The sequence below is a fragment of the Anas platyrhynchos genome, chromosome 3 (genome assembly GCF_047663525.1).
Source record: "Anas platyrhynchos isolate ZD024472 breed Pekin duck chromosome 3, IASCAAS_PekinDuck_T2T, whole genome shotgun sequence".
NCBI lineage: Eukaryota > Metazoa > Chordata > Aves > Anseriformes > Anatidae > Anas > Anas platyrhynchos.
Window position 1 is genome coordinate 104,399,267 of NC_092589.1, and position 24,923 is coordinate 104,424,189.

Here is a 24,923-nt window from a genome sequence, read left to right on the forward strand (position 1 = left end):
TCACTTTTGTCAGATGTTGTTTCAGTGTTTGGCCTCCTGTCTTGAAATCCCTGAACTTGCATGTTGGGTCTAGGTTACTTCTTCCCATCCATATGGTTCTCACACTACGTCTGTAAGAGTGACAGCTGAATGAGTCACGGTCATGCTTAACTTTAAGCACAAAGGTGTCCAATTCTTGTTCTTAAAAATGCACATGACTGCATCATAAAAAAAACACAGGCTACAACACAGAGCTTCAAAGCACTGCCACAGAGTGCACAGATGTGTACATCAACCCTCTTGCACCCACCACCCCACTTTCAGGACCCAAAATAGCCAAACAAGAATCAAATTTCAACTCATTTCCTGAGGTTGCTCGACAACTTTGGACAGCATCAGATGAATGCTGTGGATCACTAAGTTTCTGTCCCCTGGACCTTTTAACATACATTCAGCCGTCTCCCTCTCTCATCAGGGGACTCCTCCAGAAGAGGTGCCGAGCTCCAAGACAAAGACATGACTGATTCTTATATCTGTTCCAACAAGGGGCTCCATGGCTATTGCAAATGCAGCATTTCACTGTGTCCAACTGAGGTCCTTCTCCTGAGGCCTAACAACACAAAAGACAGTTTGTAATAGCTCCCTTTGAAATCAAATTAGTAATGTTTCAAGGCATGACCCGTAAAGGGTTGCTGTCCAGAATCTACATGTGTTTGACAGATACATCTTCCACCTAACGGGCCTCTTCAAGAGTACAGATGGAATCAAGATGTGTGAACATAGCTCCAAAAAGAGAGCCATGGGATATCAGGATACACAGCAAAGCACTCTATCTCAACAGATGAAAAGGAAACAATATCAGATACAGTGTGAAATAGCTCACTCCAGCTGGTAGGCCAGATTCTGACACCATTATATAGGTGAGATTATTGCAGACGAAGATGCTATTCCATATGTGCAAAAGCTGGCAAAATATAGCCCAAAGTAAACTACAAAACCTTGTGCCAACTCCTTATAAAGGTCACACAAAGTCACAATCTCCTTTTCACATATGCTCATACACTGCAAAATGCAAAAAATTGCTGTGGGCTGCAGTTCCCCGTGCCCAGGTACACTTATGGGCTGGAGATTAGAGCCTTCACACAGCAGCTTATCTTTACCTAGCTAGACAGTCGTTTGTTAGCTGAAGGACTAAGCATGGTAACTTATGTATGGTGTGTGATTGGTTTGAAAGGGCTAATAAATATCAGGAGAGGACATTTTGGAGATATATATGCTAGTGTATCTGATGGCACAGAAACTGTGGGTCTTGAGGGTAAAACAAAATGAACTGAAAGGATAGAAAAGAAAATGAGTTTTCAAGCTTGCCATGATGTATTTGCTTATTTGCCAGAAAACTTACCACCCTATTGTCCTGAAGGGCAAACCTCTCTGGAGCAGGGTTATGAAGATGAGAACTCCTTCCCATAGTGTATGATAATAGGAAACTGATAGCTGGCCTTTCCAAACACCCACAGGCCCCATTTGACTGTAGAGAAAATTAATTTAAAGCAAATTAATTTAAAACAACTTCCTAATGCAGGCCAGGCCTCAGCTTCATAATTCATTTTCACATGAATTCACAGACAAGAAAAAAAAAAATCACGGTAGTATATCAAAAAACCCTACAGCAGCCAAATAAAATGAAAAACCTGCTGGCAGGAACTCCACCAGCTACTTCTTGCTGCCAGTGTCTGCTGCCTGAGAAGAGGACACAGCTAGAGATGAGCTACATATATTTTACAAGATGAAACGGAGTTCAAGGCAAGTCCTAAAAAAGATAGGCTGTACAACGTGTCAGGACCAGCCATTTCTGAAAAGAAACTAGGTACTTTAGGGTAAGACTAGGAAAAGCCTGGGAAAGACAACAGCAGAGTGCACTGATGGTATACTTAACTTACATTAGACCCCCCAATGGCTCATTTCTTCAATGACCTTCAAGTTCTGTCTGCACTAACAGGAACAGCAAATGTTTCAGGAAATGGAACAAATTTCTGCCTAATTACGAAAAGGACAGAGGAGCATGCAATGCTCGTAGGCAGTTCTGAGATAAGGTTATAGCCACGACTTGGCCTAAGTTGTTACATATCAACATTTTCAGCTGCATTTGATTACATTAAAAAGCCATAAATCACTGATTAACGCACATGATTTTCACACTGTTTTTCCAGGAAGTTACTTTAGTGAGCAGGTAACTGTCACGTTGATTACAGAACTAAATGAGGGTGCCATCCTGATAAACCTGGAGAATAATACCCCTATGAGATATGTGTAATACGAGACTCATATCCTGATATGAACGAATAACCCAAAAAAGGATGGAATTTGATTAACTCTGTGTTAGTACAAATCTTCCTTCTCGGGCTACCAAAGCAGTCAGTTGTCACCTTGGCTTTGGTCATTAACAGCAGTCCCTCAGGACAAGAGCAAGAAAACCAAATCATTACCTCCAGAATTTGATGGTAAAACACTTTGCACATGAATGCTACTGTGGCAGCAGCTCTCTTTCTTGGATTATAACCCTAGTTAAACCTTTGACTAAGAAGTTAATAAATGAATGGTAACCTGATCATTCTTATCAGTGTTTCTGTAACAGCAGCAGAGTAAAAGCTTCCCATTGTGTCTGAAGCAGTAACTGGCATTCTTCATGTGATTGTGATTTGTAAATAAGCTTGGCCATGGAAATTGTGCAGTTGGAGTAGTGGGAAAGAGGAAGCTTAAAAAAAAAAAATAAGAATAATACATTAATTACAAGTAGAATGGAAGCCCAAAGGCAATGATCAGCCTGTCTCACAGACTGTCACTCAGGTTAGCGAGTGTTAGCCAATGCTTACGCACTGAATTCTCCCCTGGAGTGGTACCTCTTTCTTTTCAGTCTATCATGACATATTTACAGCTTTGTCTCTCAGCAGTCTCTAGTGAGACTCCAGGGATCCACACTGGCCTATCATGAATGTTATTTTCTTGTGCTGCTACTGCGTAGAGCCAATAGAAGATATTCAGCAAGGAATTAAGAGTCTGTGTTAATGTGATTTCTGTCATCCCCCTATATCCTGGATTAGGTTAAACATACTTTTTTTTTCCCCCTTGCCTGCTTCAGCTGTTTCCAAGCATATATGGTGTAGAAGTAAGTTTGCATTATCTACATCTGTACTAGAAAATTGAACAAGCCTAGGACCGTGTTGGGTGATTACAGCTACTGGTTACAAACAATCCCTGTCCATTCTATTTAACCCTCTTAGCCTCCAAAACAAGATGGTCATGTGCCTATGCAGGATGGGGTCCTGGTTGGAGCTAATCCCTGAATGGTACCCATAAATTATTTGGGAGAATCTTAGCTGGACCTGACCAAAACCCAGCCAGGGTCTCTTCTAACACTTTAAGTGCAGACAATATAGTGCTTGGGAATGTTTCCTGATGTTATTTTTTTTAAATGGAATATACATTTTTATAGAGAACAAAAAAGAAACCCAAATTCATAAAGAATCCAAAGTCTGGTGCTTTAGTTTTACACTTGTGCTGTCTTTTGTTTTCATTTAACTCCCCCTTTTTTTTGTCATACAGTCTAGAAAGCATATGAGGTACAGGAAGCATGTGAGCATATAGAACAGAAGCTGTCAAATCCCATAATAAATGTTTCTTTGCAATCATATCTGTTCTCTTCTTTCCTGACATGCTCTTGTAGAATCACATTCACATATCTTGCACACTAAAATAAGAAATACCAACGCATACTAGCAAAGAGCCAGATCCCTCCTCACCAATGTTCCTATCAGCCAGTTCTTTGGTCAAAATCACCTTACAACCTTCCAAAATCATTTCTTACTGATTTACAAAATTATTCTACACTCCTGTGAACAACCTGATTAGCTGTAAATGTATTATCAAAGCTAACTCATTATATTAGACCCAGGGAACACTACAGGTATGTAAATTATACAATCACTTCCAGAAATGATGCAATGCACTCAAACCAACTGCCTTTAAGTCCTTCATGTAGGAAAAGAGACTGAGCCTCTCCTAAGGCTCAGTGGCCTAAAACCATATAGCAGATTTAAACCAGAAATTGAGTCATGTTAGAGAGCACAGAAGCATTTACAGGACAGAGTGCCACAGTCCTTGTCTGAGTGTGACAGGTCCTACTCTAAGGTCCCTGCTTACTGGGTTATTCAAGCATTCACTGCTGATGCAAAGTTAATCTGTTCCTGTGCAGTTGTGCAGTGAGGCCACATCATTCCTCAGTTTCACTGTCCCTTCTCAAACAGATACACAGGCAAAAGGACAGTGGTTTCAAGTCTTTACAAAGGGGAAAAGTTCTGCTCAGAAACAAAAATCCCTCCCTAGTATTACCTAGTAGTAGTAACTCCAAGATTCTGAGACCACATTTAGCTTTACGGAATAAAACATAACAAGCTGTCAAAATGTGCATAAATAAATTAGAGCCATTATTCCAGCTCAGAGTTCTGGGGACATAAACAATCCTCTTGAAGTTCGCTGTGACATATTTTGCAGTGGGAGCCAGTCATTAGCATTACCTCCTGTATGCAGAGAGCTGTACATGCATTCTGTCTTAGGGGCTGGCACCGCAGCACAGAAATCAACAGGCCTGCCTTGGAATAGAAAAGAAAACAATCCAGGGCCAATTCCCTGCCCCTGAGCATGAGTTTGATGGCATAGCTCGTGTCCATATGGCTAAACTCTCTCCTTCTGCTCACTCCCCAAAGAGTTGTCCTCATCCATATCTGCCTGCTTGGAATAGTCCCTGGCTCGTGCTGCTGTCCTAAGCCATACCCGTGTGCCACCAGGGAGAGCACTGGCTGGCACTAGCATCATGCTAAGGAGAATGCTAACAGTTAAACACCACAGATCACTAATGTTACTGCTCCTGGCCCTGCCTAGTTTACTAACACATATACACTCCATGACTTCTGCTATAATATTACTCTAAAAGATGTTTACTTTCTCGTAAGTGACTTTCAGTTGCATAATAGGAAATATAGTGAGGTCCAAAAAAAGGCATGAGGAATTAAGATACACATACATTTTGGGTGCACAGGAACATAAAGGAGCTGTACGAGGTGAGGCCACAGCACTCGCCAATGAGACAAACTTAGGAAAAGCACGAGATCAGGGTAAGCACGACATATTTCCTCAGTACACTGCCCTGCAGCAGCCAGTGATTCGTAGACTTCCTGAACCAAAAGTGGGATTTGGGTATTCAACAGCCCTCAGGATTCTTATGAAAGAAAATGAACTCTGGACTTAAATGCCGCATAATTAAAAAGTCAGCAACAACAGGCTTTAGCAATATGAATTATAAACAAGGGGCAAACCTGTTCAATCAGAAAATGTATTTTACATCAAAAGAACATCAAAACAAGGATGAACAAGAGTATTGTTGTTATAAGACTGCATCAAGGTGAAAGCTACAATCTCTAAGAGCAAAATGGCACTGACATCCTCACAGAAGGCCTTTGCTTGGGCTCAGTGCACATGAAACAAAACAAATTTCATAGTGTATTCTAGGGAGAACCTGCTGTGATAGAAATCCAAATGGCTAGCAACTCAGCAGCAAAGAGTAGGATTCTTTCTATTTAGTAACTGACAATTTCTATCACATAGTTTTCTCTGGACACTTTTTTTTGTTCGTCCCTTTAAGGGTTTGCAATCATGACAGCTGTGTCTTTGGGTCCTTATGGGTATTTTTGAGCTACTTTCTAAATCCATATTAGGAGCTGAGGCAGCCACTGCCGTAAGAAGAACTTTTCCATTCTTGAGTGGGAAATTCCATGAGATAAAACATTCTTGCATTTTGTCCAGCAGAAATACTGTATTTCCATTGAAAATGCCATACTAATACACTCATTATATTTTTCTAGAAATAAATAGGGCAAAAAACTTCTGACCCTCTGTCTCCCCTTTTTTTCTCCCTCCCCACCCCCACTCCCCTTCTGCTCTGTTCTTCATCATAGTATGAGGAAGTTGGTCAAAACAAAAATCTAAACACATTTTTTCCCTCCTAATAATAAAGTAATGGATATTCCCTTACTTTTGCCTTGATGTATCAAAACATACTGAAGGAAAACCATCCTGCTTTCCAAAACTTGATGTGACCATTGATCAGTGTATCCCTATGAGTAAAAAGTCAAGAAAATGGGGCAGGAGACCTGCATGGATGAGCAAGAAGCTCCTGGCAAAACTCAATCAGAAGAAAGTACACAGAATGTGGGATAAATGACAGGCCTCTTGGGAGGAATATAGGAATTTTGTCAGAGTATGCAGAGATGCAATGAGGAAGGCTAAAGTCCATTTGGAATTAAATCTGGCAAGGAACATCAAGGACAACAAGAATGGCTTCTCCAAATACATCCATAACAAAAAAATATATATAAATAAAGACCAGGGAAAATGTGAGCCTACTGCAGACTGGGGTGGGTGCCCTCATGATGAAGAATACAGGAAAGACAATTACTGCAAGTCTTCTTTTCTTCAGTCTTTACTGCTAACACTAGCCTTCAGGAATCCCAGACCTTGGAGAAAAGAGAAAGTCTGTAGAAGGGAAAACTTTCCCTCAGTTGAGGATCAGCTTAGAGATCATTTAGGCAAACTCGACACCCACAAATCCATGGTCCCCAATGGGATGAAGGAGTGAGGATGAAGGTCCCCATGAGTGCTGAAGGAGTGAGCAGATGCTACTGCTAGGCCACTCTCCAACATCTTTGAAAGGTCATGGAGAACAGAAGAGGTGCCTGAGGACTGGAGGAAAGCCAAAGTCACTCCAGTCTTCCAAAAAGGCAAGGAAGACTCAGGAAATTACAGGCCAGTCAGCCTCACCTCCATCCCTGGAAAGGTGATGGAACAGCTCATCCTGAAGGTCATCTCTAAGTATGTGAAGGAAAAGAAGGTGGATTACCAAGGAGAAATCAAGCTTAATCAATCTGATAGCCTTCTATGATGGAATGACTGGTTGGGTAGATGAAGGGAGAGCAGTGGATGTTGTCTACTTTGACCTCAGCAAGGCTTTCAACACTGTCTCCTACAACATCCTCTTAGGTAAGCTCAGGAAGTGTAGGTTAAATAAGTGGACAGTGAGCGGTGCAGTCTAATTTGAGACCTGTAGCTAATGGTGTCTCCCAATGGTCAGTACTGGGTCCGGTCCTGTTCATTTGTCAATGTCCTGGAGATGGAACAGAGTGCACCCTCAGCAAGTTTGCTGATGAAACTGGGAGGAGTGTCTGATACACCAGAAGGCTGTGCTGCCATTCAGAGAGACCTGGGCATGCTGGAGAGTTGGGCAGAGAGGAACCTCATGAAGTTTAACAAAGGCAAGAGCAAGTTCCTGCACCTCAGAAGGAATAACCCTATGCACCAGTACGTGGGTTTATGAAAGACAGGTCCTCCTTAACTATCCTAATCTCCTTCTATGACAATATGACCTGCTTAGTAGATGAGGGAAAGGCTGTAGATGTTGTTAACCAGACTTTAGTAAAGCTCTGGTGAGGCCGCACCCCAAGTACTGTGTTCAGTTTTGGGCCCCTCACTACAAGAAGGATGTTGAGGCCTTGGAGCATGTCCAGAGAAGGGCGTGAAGCTGGTGAAGGGTCTAGAGAACAAGTCTTATAAGGAATAGCTGAAGGAACTGGAGTTGTTTAGCCTAGAGAAAAGGAGGATCAGGGAAGACCTTACCACTCTCTACAACTACCTCAAAGGAAGATGTAGAGATGTGGGGGCCAGTTTCTTCTCCCAAGCAACAAGGGATAGGACAAGAAGAAATGGTCTCAAGTTGTACCAGGGGAGGTTCAGGCTGAATATTAGGAACAAATTATTTACTGAAAGGGTTGTGAGATGTTGGAAGAGGCTGTCCAGGGAAGTAGATGAGGGTATATACCTACGGTTATTTAAAAAGCTGTGTAGATGTGATACTTAGGGATATGGTTTAGTGGTAGACCTGATAGTGCTATGTTAACAATTGGGCTTGATGGTCTTGGAGGTCTTTTCCAAACTAAATGATTCTATGATTCTAAATATGTATAGGGAGGGTGTTGAGAGGATGGGGCCAGACTCTTTTCACTGGTGTCAGGTGACAAGATAAGAAGCAATGGGCACAAACTGAAAACTAGCAAGTTCCATCTCAATATGAGGAAAAACTTTTTTACTCTGAAGATGGGAGAGTGCTGGAACAGACTGCCTGGAGAGGTGGTGGAATCTCCTTCTCTGGAGATATTCAAAACCTGCCTGCATGTGATGCTTTGCAACCTGCCCTATGTAACACTGCTTGAGCAGGTATGTTGGACTAGATGATCTCCAGAGGTTCCTTCCAATCTCAACCAGTCTGATTCTGTGACACTGTGAGAGGAAACATTCCCTAGAAACTTAACTAGCACTAAAACGTTCTTGCCTTGCCCTGTACTTACTCACATCTCAGTCACAGCCACACAGGTGCAAGTTTTAACATCTGTGATCTGACTCCTTCTGAGACTTCCCCTTTACCTCCATGTACTTTGTAAACATGACACGAGAATTACTGCAATATTTTTATTTGGGAAATTAGGGAATTAGAAATTAAGCTGGAGCTGGAGACAGAGCCATTTTGACTAGGATACAAATCAAGTTGAATTCAGCCTTCAGCCAAATTTGGAAAGGAGGTTTAAGGTTCTGCAAGGCAGAATTCCCATATTTTACATATCACTATGTGATATATAGTAGAGGAAGGCTGATTATGTCATTTGATTTTGTTCTGCCAAAGATGTCCTAAACTATAAAATGGTGACAGTAGTACTGCCAACCTCACAGGGCTCCTGTGAGGACAATGAACTGATTTGCAGTGCTCCTACACCAGGCAAATATTAAACGAAGGGTAAGGCAGCCCATCACCACCCTATGGCCTCCTCATATATCAGAGAAGCATACAGGGCTCCTGGAATGCAAATCACTCTCATTTCTAAAATACTGTTGTTACTGATTACCAGCTATTCAAAAGGAGCAAACAACAAGCCAACAATTTTTCCAGCAAAGGCCATGTAAGAAATTCTGGGATCACTAGATACTGGCAAGGGCAATACAAGAAACACAGTATCCCAAGACACATAGGAAGGACTAGGATGGGATCAATTTTATCAGCCAACAAACTTCATACAATTGTCACTACCCACAAACAGGCTGATTATAATATTATTTATACATAGTAAATTAGATTTCCTTTCACCAAGAAGAACAATCTTTGCTCTGCTGCTCTACTCTGGATTGCGAGGAAAGTAGGGAACCATACAAGCCAATAATCACAGATCTTTCCTTATTTTTTTAACCCAAGTCAAAACTGATCTGGCTTCCTCAGATCACTTATCACCTTCAGATCAGAACATAGCCACTATATTAATGCAAGACATAAAAATACCATGCTTACAGTTCTATGTGCAAGTCTAAATTAAATATGGGAAGGGGAAGAAGGGAGTACAGGGCAAATGAATCTAATAAAAGCAGATCAGAACACATTTGGATTACAAATGATTTCAGAAGAAAATCCAGGAGAAAGAAACTGTAAAATGATTCCTCAAACTAGCCAATAACTCTAGTATGCCAGCCACAGAGCAAGGACTCAGTGCTCTGTTCTAGCTTTATAGCAAAGGGAAGTAGTTTTATGATGTGGAAAGTATTAGGAGGGTAGTAGGTACCACAAACTCCTCAGAAACATTGATATTTTCAAAGCAGTTTCAAACATCCTCTCAGAAGTAACAGTTTTATATGACAGTGCCCCCAAGCTTCTCACTCCCCTCTACTGATATTAATGTCTTGGAATATACATGGAAAAAAATAGACATTTCTACAAGGTCTCCTCACAGTTTCTTGAAAAGGACAAACACAAAGAAGGGGCTTTTCAGAAATACCCTATGAGGTTCCCCATTTCTTCCCCCTCCCTGCGTCATGGCAAGAGGAAGGGCAGTTATAATAAATACAGGATTCCCCCAAAAAAACTAAGACAGGCTTTTTTGAAAATGCCATGTACACAAGATTGTTTCCCATTTCTTTCCCCTCTGGTGGTTAGAGTCCAGATTACATAGGCACACCTTATCACTGAAAACAGACAATTAAATATGGGAACGGCTGTCAAGCAAATGGTCTGTGTTCTTGTGAAACCATTTCACCATTCTTCCACAAACAGGAAAATATTTAGCAAGAGGTGTGCAAACTGGGTACAGATGCAAGAGTGTGATTGAAAGGTGGATGTCATCTGCTGACAGCAGATCTAGACATACAGATTCAGCATGAAAAATATTCCCTTTTTCCTCCAGACTGAGAATTTTCTTCCATTGGCCTAAAATGATTGCTACTTTTATTCTGAAATTTCAAATGTTTTCTATTCGCACTTCCAATAACAAACTATCATCTGCAGTCCCATATTTACAGTATTTCTCTGAAAAACTCCTGACCACAGCAAAAATGTTCCCCTGCTTGCTCACATAGACCAAAGCATTTGAGCCATTGGAAAATACAGCAGAGAACAAAACATTCAGCTGTTAAAGCCCACACATCCAGCTAGCTTCTCTGTCCTTCTCTCTAACAGCCTTGCAGAATTTCAGTTCAGTGACATGAGAAACTCCCAAATCTGGGAAGTGGTCAGTCTGCAGAGAAAGTACTTTCCAACTGCTTTGATGTGTTCTGGTGAAACTCTACATTACTCCAAAAGCCCTGGAGACACACACTGCAGTAATATAAGGGATGAAATTTGTCCTGATATTTTTCACCACTAAAATCCTGCATAATCCTCATTTTGAAGACTTAAGTGAGACTTAAGCAGTACATAGCCTCGTACCGGGTCCTCTTTGTGTTGGCACAAATTTCACCCAGGCAAGACAATATTTGCTCAGGTGCAGTACCTTGGGTGAGAGTTAATCCCTTTCATTTCTGACACAATAGTTATTATGTACAATAACTAATAAAAGCCGCTCTCAAGATCGACAACCTACACATTTTCAATTTCCTCTCATGTACTCCTTAGCCTTTCATAAGCTCCTTTGATCCTGTATAGGTGTCAATCTTTGCATGCTTATAGGTCACAAGAAAGTTCATCTCATGTTAATAGCCCAGTCACCTTAGGATGCATTGATTTTAATCCATTTCCATTTCCAAATTTAAATTTACCATCCTGTTTCAGACACTTCATTATTCTCAAAGATGCCAAGTTGCAGGGACTGTGATTTTGCTTGGACTCTGTATTAAAGAGGAAAAAGTCAAGTCAAATATGAAAGCTTCCTTCTTGCCTGGCCTGCTGGGGACGGACATGTGCATATACACTGTCCCCTTCTTTATCAGTGTAAAGTTTGGCTATTTCAGGGAGGATTTATTTGGGCTCCTAAACCAGGAGCCCGATTTCATGAGACAGTGATCTGAATCATCCAAAATATACAACAGCTCAAAATACAGCTCCTTCACCTCCATCACATTCACATGCTCAGGACCCACTGGGAAATCTGCAATGAGGACTCCATGTCTGGGGAAAGGCAGAGAGGCTGCCTGAGCAAGGACCCAAGGACCCCTCAGGGTGCTGCTGATGGTTTCTCCTCACTTCTCCCCCTTTTTCTGTTTCTCCCCATTTCTTCTACTGGAGGAGTAAGATGTCCTGCATAGTTTTTTCCCTTCCCCCCCCCCCCCCCCCCCCCCACAAACCACCAATACCAGACCAATGCTCCCAAAATTCTGCATTCTTTGCTTTTTCAAACAGGACCAGATGCTGCCAGTGAGCAAGGCTAGAGGGACTGGACTTAATCTTTTCTGGGAAGGCAAACCTTATAGGATTGTTTGTTTTCATTCTGCTGTAAGACATTCCAGCTAGTGGGAAGTTTCAAGAACTTGTTCCAATGGCTTGTTTCTCCTGCTCTCTCCCATGACAAATTGAAATCAATATTTTTGGATTCTTCTCATTCCCTTAAAGACTCTCTCTTGCCTTCTCCTCCCTCTCCCCCCCCTCCGAGGTCACACAAACTTTGCTTTGGACTCCAAACTATTTTTCACATTACTCATTTTAGGTGTCTAAAAAGCTTCTTACTCATCAGCCCGTAGAAGGAAGTGTTCCTTCCAACCCCCCAGCCCCCACCCCCTTTTTTTTTTTTTTTTTTTTAAAGACAAAGAGATACATATCTCAGCAGCAGAAATGAGATTTCCTTCATGCCATCACAACAAGGTGTCCCCAAGCCCCATTTGCTGTTCCCTGCTTGGCACGCAATTGTTGGCTTTGCTTTGAGCCTCATTTTCACTCAGAGCCCCATTTTTCTGGGGAACAAAGAAAAAAAAAAAAAAAAAACCTCTGCCAGTCAAGGAAATCTAGGGTAGCTTTTCCTACAGGTGAAGTAACTGCAGAAAATGGTTGTGGAGCTGATTTCTCACCAAACACTGTGTTGCCCATCACTGACTTCTGGTAGCCACCAGCTTAAACTATGCTCCTAACTAGAGATTAAAAACCCCACAGCCCAGTGTCAGTCTCCAAAGCTCAGCAAGGATTCCTGTCAGCAATGGCTGGAGAAGAGATGAGCCTGTAACACAGGAAGTGGCTTGTGAAGCAAGACGCAGCCTTCCTCATTTACCAACAGTTCCCTTTTCTGCTTGACCCCTCTCCTGGACCCATTTCGACTAGCCAGGGAATATAACAGTGCAACCCTACCTGTCAGCAGGGAAGCATGTTTGTGCATCTCACTGTTCTATCTCTACCAGAGCTTGGCTCTTGGATCTCCTCAGGCTCCTGATAACCTCCTGATGTTACCACAGCTGTTTGTTTAACATAAACCCATAAAATTCCTGAGGTTACCACATCTCCCTTTTCTCCTGTCCACACCCAGGACCTCCTCTCATCTTCTTACATCCAATAAACAACTCCCTGCGGGGTCCACATTTACTGTGATAACTAACAAGTCCATTAAAACTTCAGCTCTGACACACATTTTATACAGCAGCCTTCAGTGCCCTGATGTCAGGTAAGACTTTGCTGAGGCATTCAGACTTTACCAATAAAATAATATTTGTGTTCTCACAATCATCTACTGAAATCTCCAAGAATGCCATAGCAAGAGCTATGAAGTACTTTTAAGGAAATATATATATATATATATATTTATTTATTTTTTTTTTTTTAATTATTTTTTCCCCTATAGAAACTTTAGCAAGTTTAACTTTATATAGATAGGGTGGAAAGCTTTTCACAAAGAAAAAAAAAAAAAAAAAAAAGATATTGCTACAAAGCCAGTTTTGTCCAGCTCACCTATTCCTTTGGTTCAGAATGGATCAGATGCAAGTAGCACCATAATCAAGTTTTTCTGGTTTGGACCCTGGGTGGACAGAATATAGCTGAAATCCAGATGAGCCACATTTTTTACATCAGGTAAGCCAAGATCACATACAGGGCAAAACAAAGCAATTCGCAAATGTCCCTATCTAGGCTGCAGGTCTGAAAAATATGCTGAGCTGCTTGTGCTTGTTTGGAAACACTCTTAAGTCAGCAAGAAGGTCTCTACTTGCTGCATTGCTTCATCCCTACCTGGGACAAGGTCCTGTGCAATTGTTTGTACAGCTGGATAGAGCATTCAGGATGTCTGTTTGAGACGCAAGTCCTAATTCCCCTCCTCTCAGTCACTTGAGAATATATTTTCTGACAGGCTGTATTATACACAGTTTCTTCATTCAGTTTTCTCTGAAGCTGAGATTTTGATAAATGCGTAGGTCTACAATTATACAATGTAATAGTAAAAGAGGATGAAAATACTGGTCAGTCTCTATTAAGAGTTTTTCTTTTAATAAAACAAATATCAGAAAGTGCTTATTTGTACATACCTTTCTGCAAGTCCTCGGCCTGTTTCCCAATCAAAGACAATGTTGCTCATGCAGCAGCAATAAAGCTGTCATACCGCCTTTGGCTGTAACTTGCAATCTGTCCGTACCCAATACTCCACTGAAAAGAAAAGGTACAGACAGGCCCTCAATCTGGATGAATTGACTGGCAAGGGGCTGTGCTACCTAAAGTTCAGCTTCCTTTTTTTCCTTGGCAAATGCATTTAAATCCTCCAATACAGACTTACACCATTGTATCCAGGTGCCTTACCCACAGAAGCTTCAGAAATTAATCACGCTTTCTCTGCAATCATGGAAACATCACTGATTTAGCATGGAATTACTTTTCAATTTTTCCCCTCATTTTTTCCACCTTTTCCCACTCCCCACAAATACCTGGCTGAAAATACCACATATCGTATTTTACTCTTGCAGAGGATTTTATCTGTGACAGTTAACAAGATTCTGCAAATGATTTTTAAAACTGTTACATCTTTGACATTTCTTAAATTGTTTTACAGACTTTGTTGCTGTTTGGTTATGCTCATAGACACCTGTAAATTCAGTATACTCAGAGATAGTCTCCTGTCCCACACTTTCGCAAACTTCCAGATTTGTGACTCATTTTAGGAAAAAAAAAAAGTCACAAAAAAAAAAAAGTACCTTTTTGTTATGTTTCATAGGAGAAATGCAAAACACTTACGAACAAGAACTGCAAAAGAAAATATTGGAGCAGGGAGCTGTGTTTATAAAGTCTTCTTGTCAGTTTAATGTATGCAAAATGAAAGATACTCTATAAAGCTTGTTAATAAAAAATATTCCCAAGCTAAACCAAAGTCAACGGCAGTATTTTTGCTCAACTTTAAACATTATTAGTTTCATAACTAATTATCTCACAATTGCTAATATTTTGCCTTGATGAACTCTGTGCTGCCTCTTCATTATGAAAGTGCTGCAAGGTAATACAGCAGTTACATGACAATGCAAATAGGACCCATTCAATTTGCACAAAAAAAGGTTGCAAGGAGCAATTAGCACTTCATTAATATGATATAAAATGCTAATTTGCCATATATCCCAAGTGACTCAAAACTCCTTTCCATCCATATGTGCAAATAATAGTTAATATGATGCAGTGTGTGTGAATCAGGTTCATGGTGCATTAGCCGGAATCCCTGTGTCAGTTTTCTGTATAATAGCTATTAGTTAATATGAACAGTAGCTCATATTTAACCTATGACAGCAGTGTTAAATGATAAAAGGATCTGCTGGCAGCAATATCTCATAATTCCACCCCTGTAAAGTTCTCCCTTCCTTGCTATCCAGGATGAAGTATTGGGAACTGACTTCTAATCTAATTTATAAAGCAGATTGAAATGAAGTGCTGGTAGCACTCAGCTCGGCTGCTCAGCATTTTGAGAGGCAAGATCATTCCCGGTGACTTGCACAGCTCAGGCATTTGAGCACTCACTGGCAGCTTCTAATGATCAAAGTATTTGACTTAAATAATTGATTTATTTATACCAGTAAAGAAGCTCCAGGGGGTTGTGAATATTATGAGATATAATCACACCACTAGGGAATTAGAGACACTCAGATGTGCCTTGTGCCTGCTAATGCCCTGAGGGTGTGATTAGGATATCACACATCAAAGGAATTTGCTCTAAATTTTTTCATATAATAAATTAATAAAAGTAATTTATTTAAATAATTCCACTGATTTAACAGGACAGATCTGATGCGAGATGCTGTGTGCAATGAACTACTGTGGGTTGATGCAGGACAGAAGAGAAGCCCTGACCATCTCCAGTAGCTGCCACAGCACCAGCAGAATACTCTGGGTAGCAGCCCATGATGAGGTGTTAGCATCACCTCAAAGCTTACTGCCTGTGATGAGCATTCCCAGAGATTTTAGCCAACCTGCATTGTCTGAGATGGAGTAAACAGTGCTCCTTCAATGAATCCTTTCCAGAAGAGAAATGTTGATTACCAGTGACACAGAAGGCAGTACAGCATGCTGGCACAGGCAAGCTCAGCGAGAGTTGAAATACCTCATAGATAACCCAGTCTTCTCTGACCAGGTTATTTGTTCAGGTTTTGAAGAAGAAAAACTGCCTTACCTGTTTATATGGTGTGGCCATCGTAGACTGCGAGTGTTTTACAGTCCTTAATGCACTTTCACCCCAGCATACAAAAACAATAGGGAAATGTCCTTATTTCAATTGCATTCATAAGAAATTGAGTCACACAAGAGACCAACTAAGTTGCTTAAGGGCACACAGAGTCTGTGTCAGACCAGGGAATTAAATTTGAACCGAGTTTCTGTAGTTTGCTTCTATTCCAGAAGTACATGGGCTTTTCCACAAGGACATTACAGAGCACATTACAGCAACAGGCAATTAACATCATGTTATCTTTAACCTCATCTCCTGCAAGGGAAGTATACAGACATTTCAATTCCAGAGGTACAATTCTTTCTTATATCCAGGACTCACAGGGAAGTAATAAGGGCAATGATAGGAAACACAAAGGCAGCCTTTCAGAAAAAGGTTGTGCTTAACCCCTGTGGTTCCTCTTTGGTATGAAGACAGAAAGCAGTATGTGGGGACAAGTTGTGCCTTGGACAAACTAGTACTCCAGGTGAAAAACATGATGGCTGTTCTTGGGTTGCAAAAAGAATGAGTAAATAAGACTTGTTGAAACCACGTCTCTACTCCCCTGGGGTCAGGCATAGCCTGTCTTTAATGCCCTCCAAAGATGTTGCAAAAGAACTCCAAATCAGCAATGCTGTTTAAACAAGTCGTGCAAGTTGTAAGAAAAGAAATCAACAACAGTTATAAATTTATCCAAAAGCACTGTCTCTGTGGCTAAAATTAGAAGGGAAGCGTCTTCAATGGATTTGTTCATGCCTATGGGCAAAAGCCTGAGGCTGCGTTCGATTATTCCACACTTAAGTGCCATTCCCATCCTTGTGTATCTGTTCTGATTTTGGCACAAGAAGCATTGTGCATGCCTACTGGGCCTACTATCAGCCTATGTCACAGCAAGAGGTACCCAGAGACATATCACAAATCAGATGTCCATCATATCATACGTGTTTTTATTGCAAGGGTCTGAAGTCAGCTACCCCAAACACATCCAAAATTCAGTCTCGCTCACTCAGGGAGTTCAAAAGAAACTCCTGTCTTGGAATTTCAGGATTTAAATTGAGTCTGGAGTCATGCAGTCCACTACCAATTAGCCTGACAGTGTTACACATAGCATGCTGTGTTGAAAACAAATGTATGCATTTCTCTGTGTTTATAACCTCTCTCTTTCTTTACATCATTCTTCCTACAAGCACATAATAAATACAGTCAATCCTACTAATGTAGTTTTACAGGGGACTTTTTTCTCTCCCCACCTTGGGCATACAGCAGTATTCACTCAATGGGATGTGACACAGGCTCTGTGAGAATGCAGCCCCCACATTTAATAGAGCTGGTTCTGCCCATATTATCTTGTAACGTGACATCTATTTGCCTTGTATTAATTATGTTGCTGTGATTTCTGGGTTAACCCATCCTGATTTAGCTTTGTAGAATCAAAATGAATACAGTTACTGTAAAGAACCAGAAGAACTCAGAAATAGTATTTATATATAGGCCCATTTTTAAAAAGAAAGATAAGAATTCAGCAAATCACTGACATAACTATGATCATTCGAGACAGTCATGTCACCAACTCTGATCCCACAATTTCAAATTCTTCTTGTTTTCTGTGACTGCCAACTTGAGCTTCAACAGCCACCTGATCTGAGGGAGTCTGATGCTGACTGGGTAATCTCAGAGGTGATGCCAGGCTGGATTATAACACGGTTCAGGAATTCTGATCCTAACACTACCTCAACATGCATCCCACAGCATGGACGCCTGTTAGTTAAAACTGCAAATACAAGGAGTCTACCCTTGAAGCACACGGTCAAGTTTGCAATTATCCAGTGAAGATCAAGGACTATTAACAACATCAGGTTTTAGAACAGAGGGGTTGGTTTGATTGTTTGTTTTTTAACAGTGTCTGCTCTGTTATCTCTATCAGCTGTGACCTGTGTGTTACTCTCAAGGATAACAACAGCTACAACACCTTGAGCAAACCAGCTTCTTAGGAACCCAGAGAAGTGAATCACTGAGAGACCAGAAAGCACAGACCTTCAATGTCTCAAAGAAAATACTTATTATTGATTGGAGACAAAACTTGAATGTCAAGGAACGTAACAGATGATGCTTATAAATATGCCAGAACGTTCCATGATTATAAGTACAAGTATTATTTATTTCTATATATGGAGGTCTATAAGGGACTATGAAATTCTCTTTACTTGCATGCAGTGGTGCCCTTGGCTTTAGCTAAAGTGAAGGGTGGCTAGAATTTCTCAAAACAACCCCAACAGAGCAATGGGGAGCATGGAGGGACCTTGTGTCTACTATTAGTGTAACAACAGCATGCCAACTGGCAAACCATGGCTAAGCACAGAGGAAGGAACATAACTGCATGCCAATGCAGGCATGTGAATCACAGGACAAAGGTGACTAAAGAGTAGCTTTTGTGAGCAGGATCTGGCCTTGCAGGCTTGGCCATAGCAAACCAGGGATGGTAGTGACTAACACATGGCTCTGATGAGCAAAACCACAGAGACAGCCCAGGAACAAGAAGGAAGGTCAAGGCTTGGGGTGATAGTGCATCATTTTCCCAAGGATACAAAAGTGTGATATTTGCATAAACTGAATATCTGGCTTGCCCCATCTTCATCCTCCATTGCAGTAATTCAGTCTGAAGGTAACAGATGAATGAATCATCATGCCAACTCACACCCAAGTGAAAGATGCCAAGTAAAATCTAGGGTTGAAAAGGAGGAATATCAGGGCATACGAAGCCAACAGTAAGCCCAGCAAGGCCAGGGGTCTTTGGAGATGAGAGGCATTAGGGCAGATCTCTGATGGGTGGTTTCCCCTTATCCAGAAAGCCACCCGCCTTGCAGCCTCTCACACCACCTGAATTCAGTTAGAAGCTACTCTACTTCATCCCAGTGCTGGTGTCCCAGGCATTGTGAAATCTTAGTGCTGGCAGTGTTTGCAGCTGTAGGAAATAAGATATAAACTCTAGTGTCATCAGTACACTGCTGACAATGGAGCCTGGTAACCCTATCACCAGCTAGGGCCTGAAGGAACAGAAAGAAAAAAAAAAAAAAGAAAAAAAAAAAAAAAAAGGCAGTTAAATAAACCACAGACTTGGTGATCAGCAACAGACCTGCCTGTTCATTCTGCCTGGAAAGGAAATTCCCTCCTTTTGAGCTGGCTGTTAATGTGCCACTCTCCTCCAAAAATGTGTGACATAACATGGCATTGTCCTCCTGAAACAGCCAGGCTTCTCAGCAAAAGTTTCAAATTTGGGACTTCAGTTAGATGATTAAATCCACACTTACTCTCCTGGAAAAAGGCGCTCAGGGGCTTTGAATGTTGAGAAGTATGAAAGTGCCAACATGAGGCACAGCAGCTTGAAAGTGTCACTCCATGTACAGATCTCCTGGTCTAGCCACCCCATAGTCATGGAAGGAGATAGCCTACCTTGCATGGCTGCTTCGTGCAGACTTTGCGGGCCACATGGACCTTCTTTTTGAGAAGAGGTTCTGTGAATCAAATGAAAAAAAATGTTAACTGCAGGGCCAAATTCAGTCTGTAGTAAACACTTGTAGAGATAGAGCCAGTACCATCCTGGGAGGAACTGAGTGACATATTTCTACATGAAGTAGAAAGAATAACACTTATCTTTTTAGAACTTTATATTGCTCCTGATAAAATCAGTAGGAAATTTGTCTTTGGTTTCAGAGGGAGTAGAAGCTGTACTATAAATTTTAAATAGAGTTTGCAAGGTATTTTTTTAATCTTGCCTTCTTCCAGAAAGTTACAAAATGAGAACAGCTTCTTTGCAACTGATGAAAACAAATGTAGAACTCATTACTTCTTAGCACCCATTGTACATGACAGAAGCACTATGTGTGTTTTTTTTAAAGTGCACTCCCTGTTTGATGAAGAGCTGCAATGATTTTAAGTAAAATGTTTAAACCTAACTCCTCATTACTTGTAGTCCCCCACCCCCCTGCTTGCCTGACAGGCTTGGAGGCTGTGAAAGGAGGAATGTAATGAGTATACATTAATGTTATATACTTTCCACGGTTCTTGTTCTGGTGTGACCAGATTTATGTACAGAGTAGCTTGAATGTAATCCATCAAGATTATACATAGCATTGGTTTCAACATTTCTGCAGGTAGCACAGCCTCCCAATTCTCTTAGCTGTGGTTGTATGAAAGGAACTGAGATGTGGTGACACAATGTTCATTTGTTTTGGTGGCAAGACTCAATTAAAACAACATAACGGGGTTTAAAAAAATACTAATCTGTGAAAAAATGTGAAAGTGAGTTAAGTAAAACCTTCAAATATTCCCTTGTTCAGGACAAGCTGTGTGGGCTGACAGCTGCTCCCAGGGGAGCGAGAGGTCTTAGAAAAAGCCCTGCTGCGAAAGGACTGGCTGTTAAGGCAAATCCCCACCAGTTGGAGCCCTGAGGAGGGTGAAGCCCAGCTATTGATGCCCAAACACAGAGAAGACATTGTAAAGGAAACATGGGGGATGAGAATGGCAGTGGAGGAAACAAAATCAGGACCATGTCCCACACGGGGGGACAACAAACTTGGGAAAGAAAGAAACTACTTTTTCGCTCAACAGTTTTCAGGAAGAAAGACATGTCCCGTGGTGTTCAAAACACCACCTGGGCAATTAGGGTCACCCCATGCTACTTCTGCTTGAGGCATGGAGGAGAAAAAGACTGTGGGTTCTTAAAAAGAAAACATAAGTACAAGGAGCCTTCCTTGCAAGGAAGAATCATTTCAGTTGCTGCCATCATTGATGGACACACACAAAGAGTGACCTGAGTATTTCTATCTTCCCGTTTTCATCATAGGTCTTGCAATAGCCAAGGTTGTTCCCAGAACCCTAGGATCCTAGGGCCTTGTCAGCAGTGGTCCCATTTTCCAAAAAGGATTGAAGTCCAACCAAGTCATGTTTTAAAGTCTTTTCTTTTCACACGCAATCTACAATCACAGGTGTGCTGCAAACTGTTAGAAGTAAGTTTTAGGCAGTCTCAGGCAGGGGTGGGCAAGGGAAAGGAAGAAGGGACACATAAGGAGCTTTGGCTCTGTAGAGTAGCTCAGAGTAGCTTCACAGAGCTAGGATTGATGCAAAGAAAAGCTCTCATTGTTATTATACATTGTCCAGAGCCATAAAAGGATTGAAATTGAGGGCAATAATCATAATAATTTACATTAGAGAGTGCCTTTCTTTGAGGAACTTATAGGTAATTTTACACACCTGCAATTCTGATATGCCATTACACCTCTCTATGTTGTTACACCTATAGCTGTGTCATGGCATAGCATATAGAAACCCTGAAAGTTAAAATGCCGTGCAAGGACACAAAGTCATAGCAGCTACCAGGACCACAAAAGTCCTCCTCCCAGACCTCTCACTGAATAGATCTGTATAGTCAATGCTGTTAAGTGATATGAATATAATGACCAATGAAAAACAGAAACATTGAAGGAAGATTAAACACTAAAGGAAGACAAGCAGTTTCCTTATTTAGCACTGCAATGCTCTAAGTTTCTTGTATACCGTTCCTAAGTTCTTCTAATGCATGAGTTGCAGAAGAGCAGAACAAATTGCTGGAGTCCTCCACATGAAAGAATATTTCCCATGTGTGAAGTTGGATTTATTTCCCTAGAATTTTATTCCCCCAGAACCTCTTTCCATGAAATAAATACACTCAGGGAGAGGAATCTATTTGCAACCTCCATCCTTCACAGTGAATTGTCTATGATAAAGGTTGTTCCTACAAAATAGGCAGGGTATTCAGCTGTGGAAGTATAATTAAAAGACATCTGTACAGTTCTTGGAATCCTCAAAGAGAAGATGTGGCTAGCAAGACCTGGGACAGCCCATTAGCAGCCTGGTTTTCTTATGACAAACTTTCATGTACACCCCATGGCAGTTTCCCTTAAGAGCAGCATTGCATTTGTTTAAATTTGCATTAAGAAAAGCAATGCTTTAATTCTTAGAAGACAAAATCATCCCAGCAATTACTTTACAAGACAAGCAACTTTGCCTTCATTTCAAAATAAATAAATAAAAGGAGCTGTGTAGTTCTGGTGTGCAGAGAGAGCTGCAGGAACTACATGGAGCTGGCCACACTGAACCTACCCCAGCAAGGCTGAGGAAACTCACAGCTCTCCAAGATGCACATACTACAGACCTCTAGCTTGAGACACCAAGATAAAGCTGGGAAAGAGGTGTTTTAACATGCTGCTGTTTTAACATGCTGCTTTAACATACTCATAGCTTCTCTTGGACCCCTGTCTCCTGTGCTGGCACATCCATGCTCATGAACTCACAGCAACAAACAGTGAACAGTCCAGCTGATTTGACATTAGGTGGGCTATTCGTTGGACTTGATGATCTTAAAGGCCTTTTCCAACCTAAATGACTATTATAGAATTAAAACTATGAATTTGCAATGTGGTGCTGCTGTGTAGGAACTCCAGCCGTAGTCCCCAAAGCACCAAGGATACTCTGAACTGCCATATGTGGGGCAGAACAGATTTGTTTCTGGACTTATGACAGATCATGTCTTGTAGAGGCAGCATATGTTTGTGTTTCAAATGGTTGTGCTTCTATCAAACAAATCACAAGGAAAGATACAGCAGTGTTTATGTTTTCACAAGCCTCACACAACAAACTAACACCATTTCCAAATAACTGCCCTAGCTGACCACACAGCAGCAAGCACCTCTATTACTGCAAATAAAAAGAGCAGTGCTTTAATATAGGAATAGTTTGCAAATCACGAATTCCCTTTTCCCAGGCCCCAGTTGTTACTTTATTATCACCACCATCTTTAAATCCCAGAGAAGGAGCTAGGGATTTAAAACAGATTATCAACATTATAGCAACATTTATGGAACTTGGATCTAAGCAGAAAAGTTGTAAGAAGGAAGACTTCAGAGGAATTACTGGAAAGTTGGTCTGTGTGCACTGCTGGAATGCTTAATGCTTCTCCAGCTAAGTTTCGGTTTGGTTTTACAAGCATGGCATCCTTTGCACATTAGCACATGGTATATGAAACTTCACCCTGCTTTCCCAAAATAGCAGCTCTAAATGAGTTTCATGGTAGATGTCCTGCTGATCATACATGGGTTTATGAGCAATACAAAGAATCAATAGGATGCTTGCACTCCATGCATCAGCCCAAGTACAAGCACACTGCAGAATGCCTGCCTCATGCCCACACAGCATTATTTGCTGGCAAATGGGCAAGGAGACACAAATATAGTCATACTACAACTCAAGAGTAAGTTGAGCTGAAGTAGTAGCACACAATGGTGGAGGAACTAGAGAGGAAGTGGAAGGGAAAATATGGTAGCATGTCTTCTGCACTCTCCCTTCTTCTACTAAACACATGCAAGGTCCTCTGTAAGCCAGCAGTAAGCTTAGGATCCACCTGAGGGCATCATCTTGACACAGCAACACACCATATTCACATGCAGCACTGAAACCCTTAGAAGGGAATATTAATACTTATCCTTCATACTATAAGACTCCTGCTAACAGGACACAGGAGTTAGCTGGAGCAACACAGATCATGAGATGCTAATCTCTGATATAACTAGAACTTTAAGAGCACTAAAGATAAATTTCCCCAGCAAGACAGATCACATTACATCTTATAGAGTTATGGAAAGGCAGCCAACATACTGTGATCCCCATTCCTACTATATGATCAAGCACATCCTACTCTTTTGTTCAAAATATCTCTGTTTTGTTGCGTGACAAGAAACCCACACAACCAGAGAGGAAACTGCAATGACAAGAGTCACCTCAGCCCATGACTGGGTTGGAGGTGTGTCCATCACACAACTGAGAGTGATCCTAATACGTGACTAGAGTAGAAGCATCCCAAGCATGTGGTTCCAAGTTCATGAGCCCTCACATCACAGAGTCCAACATTCATACAAGAGAAGCCATCACACGTGACAATTGGACAAGAAGGAGTGTCCCACCAAAAAAATAAATAAATAGGCAGCCTGCAAATCACTCCCTGCCTTACAGCTCCAGGGACTTCGAGGCAGCAGGTCTTGAGCGGGATGAATTAATGCCAGGTCTGGATATAACTTGTAAGACCTTAAATTGTGCAAACCTACTACAGAGGCAAAAAGGAGGGGAAGTATTGCATATATTGCATAGTTTCTAAGTTCTTCCCCACCCAAAGAAGCTCAGTAAGGTGAACGGCTGCATTGCCAGCAATTTTCTCCTACAACGTCTATTTCCCAGGAGGCAGGGACCAGGCCTAGTTAAAATAATCAGGTCCCAGATCATAACATCTTGCCCTCCTTTCTGCACCAGGAGTACCATTATGCTGGTATGCATTGCTCAGCCTCTCACTATCACACATACAATTAAGTTCAGCTTCTAAAAGCCCTACCTGTAATTGGAGCCAGCTGCAACCTTTCTGACACATACTAATTGCCAGTAATGATTTAAGTGCAGTAAATTCACATGCTGCAATTGTTTTAAATAAGGGAATCTCTCATAGCTTTTCCCTGAGAAAAATCTGTTAATCTTTGCTGCTGACTTATCAAATCCTCGAGTCACCTGTTTGCCATCATTTTCATGAGCTGATAACGTGTTTATTAGAGCCATAATATGCAGGTGGAAGCGTAAAGGTCTCATTTGGTGGAGTATGAATTCTGTCTAATATATCTGCATGGAAAAACTTGGTTTTACCATTCAGCTGTGCCTTTGCAAAGAATAAAATCCAAAATAGTATCTTTTATTCTTTTCAAATAGAGAATTAGCTTTTCTAAGCTCAGTACATATCCCAAAATACCTTTTGGATGAGCATGACAGATTGTTTTTTGTTAAGCCCAAGATATCACTTCCTATGGTGAATGCATGTAGTCCTAGATAATTTCAGCTTAATTGTATTCCCCTTTTAATTACATA

General features: G+C 41.2%; 1 long non-coding RNA gene across 1 annotated transcript; it reads right to left on the reverse strand.

Moving 5' to 3' along the window:
* Positions 1–24,347, reverse strand: LOC106016792 (uncharacterized). The gene is made up of 6 exons (XR_001189752.5): positions 24,028–24,347; positions 19,437–19,498; positions 13,837–13,954; positions 1,382–1,507; positions 429–589; positions 1–110 (listed from the first exon to the last, which is right to left on the reverse strand). It is a non-coding gene; the product is annotated as an uncharacterized lncRNA (long non-coding RNA).
* Between the last annotated feature and the right edge of the window lie 576 nt (positions 24,348–24,923).